Here is a 7076-nt window from a genome sequence, read left to right as displayed (position 1 = left end):
CGACTAGGATAGAAAATACGGACTGCGTTCCGTTATGTATTTTTGTAAATCTAATTACGGTCTACATACCGTTAAGTATTTTTGTACTTTAGATTAATCTTAGTCGTACTGACTAGTTATTTTATTTTGACCAAGATGTCTCAAGACGGCGTTTCGATGAAGATGAGCCAAGATGAAGGCCCTTGAAGATTTGAAGATTTCAAGGGGTCATGCTAGTTACCGAATGCATCACTTTATGCCTCATATATATTGTTGTTATATATGATTGCTAGATGCATGTCTAGGATTTCTATAAAGTTGCGATGATCAGTTAAGTTCACTTAAATCAACCAACATAGAAAACCTAGGCCCCTTAATAATATTGAGCTAAAAATTGCCATTCTAAGAACAACACTTACCGAACTAATGTGCGTATGTGATGGACTACGCCAAAGCGAGACATCACTACGCCAAAGCGAGACATCACTACTTCCCTAGGAACGTAAGGTATTCTAGGTATACGAGTTGTCTTGGTTAAGCTCAACGATATCAGTAAGGAGTCCTTAGATGTCGTGGCAAAAGAGATAAAATGTCAAGGATGCATTAGATGCGACATTTTATCAAACCGAGAGTAGCTTAGAGCTATTAGCAATTGGATTGCTTACCCTAAGGTATTAAGTGTTAAGACAAGCCAAAGCATGCTTAATTACTTTCTGATTTTTGGGATCTTGGAATAGTTTTATTCTCGTCTAAAAGGGACAAATTTTAATGCGTGGATAAAATGCATAATAAGATTGAAAGTTTACATATATGCTTTGAATTTCAAACTTATTATGATCTTGATAAATGGTTAAACTTTGCACTTATATATATTAGTATAATTCTTAATCAAATTATATTGTTTTCATTGATTGGTAAAAGAAATCTTTTGAGAATGGTTCTCAAAAATGGAAAGGCATTTCAAAATACAACCTCTCATAATTGACTTTTATGACTAAAGTCCGAAAAGGACGGTTGGATATCATGTTTTCAAAATACTAGGTAGTTTTAATAAACATGAAATATTGAGTTGAAAAACTCAAAATTGTCAATAGTTGACAACCAACATATCTTTTCACTTCATACACAAATGAGTAGGACTCATTGATGTGGCAATTCAAGTGCGAATTGAAAGAAAAGATGGAACTTTGTTTCACGGCGCATTAGATGCTTCACCATGCCTAACAAAGTGTAAAAGTCAAGACACTTAAAGAAATGACTCTTAAAGTTATGAGATGGCGTATAATAAGAAATATAGGAAACAAGGAACAAAAGAAAGGAATAAGGTTCCTTTTCTACCCTTGAGTTCATGTTATTATGATCAACTTAGCAACTCGTTATCTTCACAAGTATTGGATACTACTTGAGTGTCCCACTTTGAAAGTGACCTCAAACCGTTGAAGACAAGCTAAATCATTGACTTACAAGCTTAGAAAGAAGCAAGTAGTGCTGCATCAGTTGTAAGGTCATTTGTTTTGTTTAAAGTCCTTTTAAGCCAAGGCTGGAACAAATAATGGTTATTGTGTTCCATAATCAGCAAACGATCCGTTTACACACGGAAAGACTCACTTTTAAAAGTAAAAGCAATAGTTGCTAGGTTTACTTGAATGACATGGTTGCATAAGCCATGAGTCAAGAATGCTTGATTATAAACAAACATTTCCCAACCATGAAACTCACAAAGTTCAAGTCATGGACATGATTTGTGTTCCAAACCCTTTAGCAATGTCACTAACAACAAGAACATACTCAAGGCTCTATTAGATAGAATCTTGATAGATGATCGATTCAGAATCGTTCTAGGACAAGAAAGTCTTGTTAAAATAGACAAACAAAGGAACTATTGTGCTTGGTATAGACAATTGACTCCGAAATCTAAAAGGAATTCATTACTTCAATGTCTCACAATAATTTGCAAGAATATGGCTATATTCATCAAATGTGAGCAAACTGGACCTCGAGTAGCTCAAATGTTCAGTGAAGTATAGAATCGACTTGGCAAGATATCAAAACATCTAGATTAGATCAAGTGATGTTTGCTTGAGCCAAGTGTGATCATATAAAACTTATGAAATTGAAATTTCATAAAGAGCTCCAAAAGAACATAGTGTGTTTTGACGGAGAACTCGATGCCATTTGGAAATGAGTCGAATGATGATGGATCACATCCCTTCCTATAAAGTTCTTAAAGATTTGCACAAATGACTAATGTTACACTAAACAAAAGTGTCGAAGCTAAGAAAGGACACCATATTCAGTTATGGATAGAAATAGTTTCTAGCGTCTTTTCAAGTATATGTCTAGGGCTCTTAGCTCAGTGGGAGCTAAGTGGCTCAATAAGAGCTAAAATAGCTCGAGAAGTAGCTAACTGTTTGTTTCACAACGAATTTTTACCCGACGACAATATACATATCTCTTAGTAAGTATTCAAGTGAGACTACGGGCATTACCTCCACAACCTAATTGAGGACATAATATTTGTTGCTCTAAATGGTGTCTTTCTGGAAAGAAACACCTTTCCAAAATGACAAGTGGGAGGAAAATCGAACTTGGAGAAGTTTGAGAGGACCAGCAACAATGTTAACCTGATAAAACTGATAATCAAAATGCTTTAGAAGCAGTTGATAAGATTGGTTAGAACAGACAATGTAAATGCTCAACTCGGACGAAGTTCGAGAGGACGAGCAACAATGTCAACCTGATAAAACTGACAATCAAAATGCTTTAGAGGCAATTGATAAGATTGGTCAGAAACAAACAGACAATGTAAATGCTCAACTCGGACGAAGTTCGAGAGGACGAGCAACAATGTCAACCTGATAAAACTGACAATCAAAATGCTTTAGAAGTAGTTGATAAGATTGGTCAGAATCAAACGGACAATGTAAATGCTCAACCTATTACCCCGTATAGGTATAGAATTCACCAAAGGCTTGGATTGAATCCTATAAATTTCTATCAAGTTAGAAATAAACCTAAGACTTACAGACATAATATTCACCATTGGATGGTGAGAGAATAGTGTCTTGTAAATTAGCTACGACAAATCCAAATTCCGAATAATGGTTAAAGGCCATAAAATCCGAAATAGACTCCATGTTTGTAAATCATGTTTGGAACTTGTTTCATTTGCGTGAAGGGTGATAGACCTATCAATCGCAAATAAGTTTTCAAGAAGAAAACTGACAAATGTGGAAATGCACAAGCATACAAAGCTAGATTGGTTGAAAAGGATACAATTAATTCACGGCGTTGATTTTAATAAAAACCCATTTCACCAATCGGAACGCTAAAGTCTTTTCGTGATTGTTCTTGCAAAATTGCGCATATGAAATATGGCAAGATACGAAACCGCCTTCCGAAAATATGATTTTGGAAGAGACTATGGAAATAGTCTAAGGGTTTTGCAATTCTAAATAAATGCTAGATTTGAAAGCAAGCTCAAGAAATCCATTGTGGGATTAAATGAAGCATTGCATGAAGGAATTGGAACATGCATTCTCATAAAGTCAATAAAAGGTTTGGCCAAAGGAGAATCATAGAAATTCTTATAAACAAGAAGTTTAGTGGGAGCAAGAGTCAATCTTGTATGGTCCAACAAGAAATTTGTGAACTCTATTGTGAAATGACTATCAAATGCTAAATATTTAGATTTGAAAGGCGACAATGGACCAAGAAAAAGGAGACACTTAGTACATATGGGAATTAAGATCTATTGGATAGACTTAATGAAACGTTTAAACGAGTAAGGGAATTTACCGTGTTAAACATGAAGGACTTGAAAAGGCTTTCGACCCATATGTATAAAACTAAGAAATTGTTTTAACTAAGTATAAGCTGGGCAAATGCTAAGTCAAACAAGAAAGACTCTGGTAGAGACTTTCAGCCATGTCACATAGGAAACGATTTAGCAAGACTCAGTGAAATTGGATGAGCTAAAAGTTACATGGATGGAATCACATTGGAAATAGTTCTGCAATTAAAACCATCATGTACGCTATGATATGGAATCGCCACAAACTTACATGCTTAAAGCATGAAAAGTATAAAATACCAATCAATCTAAATCTAAGTGATGAATCGTTAGATTATGGTCAAGAAAATCCAAAGTACTTTGATAAGTAAAAGGGGATGAGTTCTTGACGCATAGAAACAATTGTAATTTGAGAAATTGATGTTGCAAGTACATACTTAGCAAGGATTAGATCCTTAATAAGGAAGCCATTTATAAGCACGAGCTAGAATGCGTCGTGGCTTGAGAATAGTAACATGGACAAGAATCCATGTATAATGTGCGGAAATTTAAGGTAAATTTCCATAATCACAAGTGATTAGGGTCTCCCAAATCATTGTGAGTCGTTCGGAATAAAATCTGAGCAAAGCAACATTAGAATGTCTACTGGGATATACGTTGAGAATATTGTTGCCTAGAAGGCAATAATAAGAAAGTGTTCAATGGAAAGTTTGTTGTCGAACGTTGATTGTAGGTTGTCAAGTTGAAAGATTTCAAGTCATGAAAATGAGTGGAGCCATCACTTGGACAATAAATCCTAAATCACATATGATCCATAACACTCTCAAAATCTTATTGTCTTATTATGAAATTATTCGATAATGAAGATGCTAAGATTTGCAAAGTAATAGTGGCTAAACCTATACAATAAGTGAACGACAACATTCGCAATTGCATAAAAGAAATCAAGCATATAATTGTTTAATGAAGAGTATTACTCTTGAAACATTTGAAGAAAGCCATTTATCATAAGATGAAACGTTGAATAGTTTCATGGTGGAATAAAATTTTACTAATAAAATTCCAAAAACTATTTGATTGTGGTTTAGAATCAAATAATGAGTCCATTCGATTTGTGAAAATATTCAAAACAGGGTATCAAGACCATGTCTTGGATAAAGAAACACCTATTAAATGAACATTGAATATTTAAATCGAAAATTGTCCCTAATCGAGGTCATTTAACCGATGGACGATTAATGACCACTGGAGATTAGTGTGTAGTATGATTTACAACACCGTTTCTTGTGCTGCAAGGACATAGAAGTCATAAATCATTTGCACAGGTGCTAGTTTGGAACTGCACCAGATCAACCTATGAGAGTACTTTAAGAGATTTAAGATCGTCATAAGTACAATTCTCATTATGACTATCGGAACCTCTTTCCTCGACCATGAGTATTGTGAAGTTCTCTTGTTTGAGTACTAGTCTCTTTGATGTTGTCCAACGTCTGCCGTAACTAGGGATCATAACGTCAACACTCGGGTGACTAGGTCCTCTTAGTAAGAAAGCTTACAATACAAGATTTGGAATGTCCCCCTATTAACAATAGGGAATATGTCTTTGTTGTTTACAAGGCCGCTCGAAGAGAGACACTGCGAAAATGCATGGCCGTGGTCAGATAGATTTTAGAAATCATCTGCTTATTGACAATCAAACTCGGAGATCGAGAAAAACTTCTGAACAAAATAAGGATGACAATTAATCTTACCTTATAGTTCACGAAGAGACATTAAGCGACATAGGAAATGGGCTATACACTATATTCATACTTGTCCGGAAGGACAAGTGGGAGATTGAAAGGAATGGTGTCCTTCCAACAAGTGTATTATTCCGATAGAGGGTTCAGAATTATCGGAAAGCTAATTCTACAGTAAGGTCAAGTGATTGGTATGTCTAGGTGGAGGCCGCTTCCGATCAGTAATATTAATGTACAATTAATATTAAAGCTTAATCTTGACTGAATCCTTCGGGTCACACCCAATCGAGTAACCGATCCGAGGTGACAAATCAATCCGAAGGATTAGATGAGTCGTTAGAGTATTACGAACAAAGATGTTGGATATCGAGCTTAGAGCGTCGAGATCGAGCGTTGCAAGTCGAGTCAAGACGCAAAATCAATCGAGTTACAAGTACAAACCTAGCCGTAGCCTCGCATTGGCCTAGGCATGAGAGTGCTAGGCTAGGCGAGGTCCAACGCAAGCCTAGCATGCTAGCTGTGCTAGGACATGTGTGCCAGCAGGGCCATGCGCCCAAGCCATCACAGCATCGCATATGTGTGAGGATGTGCTGGGCGTTGGCGCTAGGCAAGGCATAACACTGCACCATTGCATGTGTGCTAGCACTAGGCATGGCCTGGCACTACTCTTGCACCATCGCATATGCATATGCGCTGCTAGCACAACACCGTTTCAAATTGTGTGCGTGTGCGTGCAGTTGCGTTATTAGCACAGCACTCGCTGGACGTGCGTGTGCGCATGCATAGCTAGCACAGCACCAAGCTGCAATGCGCTTCTGTGTGTGCGTAGCAATGTAGCGCCCAGCATGCGTGGCTCGCTAGCAGCACGCATGCTGGCAAGGGTGCTAGCTATGCTGGCCGCAACATGCGTGCTAGCTAGCAAGCACAGCCAAGGCGCCAGGCACCAGCAAGGATGCCTTGGCTGCCAAGGCTGGCTGGCAGCCAGCTGTCCCAGCCATTTGGTGGATACGGTTTGGGTGAGGGGACCAAGGCTTGTGGGCATTGCCTTGGGCATCAAGGCAATGGTCCCCCCCTCTTGAAATGGTCCTCACCTAATCACTCTTCCTCCATTTGCCACTTGTAACTCATTGATTGCATTGTTCATTAATTTATTTTTAATTAAAATAAATTAATAGGAAAATGCAATTCTCCCACATGGATGGGAGAAGGGAGATTCAAGTCTCCTTTCCCTTGAGTTGAACTCAATGAGGCATCTCCCTAAATGTGAGAAAACCTCTAAGTTTGTAATACTCTAGTCTTTCTTGGTCTAGCCCCGACTAACCTTCGGGGTAGGGGCTGTTCGGGTCGGGTCTCGAGGGTGGACTCCATTGGAGGTCGTCGCACTTGCGAGGCTAGAGCTTTCGAAGTAAGAGCTCGATTTGCGAGCGAAGCACGCATCGAGGGTATAATTTCTTTCTATCTTCTTTTAATTATTGCTTAATTATGTTATGCTTGTTTTGATTGCTTTAGTTATCGGGGCGGGTCTTGGGGGGTTTCCTTTCCGCGTAGTGTGGGTCATTACGAAA

Source organism: Chenopodium quinoa, unplaced genomic scaffold, assembly GCF_001683475.1.
Source record: "Chenopodium quinoa cultivar QQ74 unplaced genomic scaffold, ASM168347v1, whole genome shotgun sequence".
In the NCBI taxonomy this organism is placed as follows: domain Eukaryota; kingdom Viridiplantae; phylum Streptophyta; class Magnoliopsida; order Caryophyllales; family Amaranthaceae; genus Chenopodium; species Chenopodium quinoa.
Note: the sequence above shows the minus strand (reverse complement) of the source record.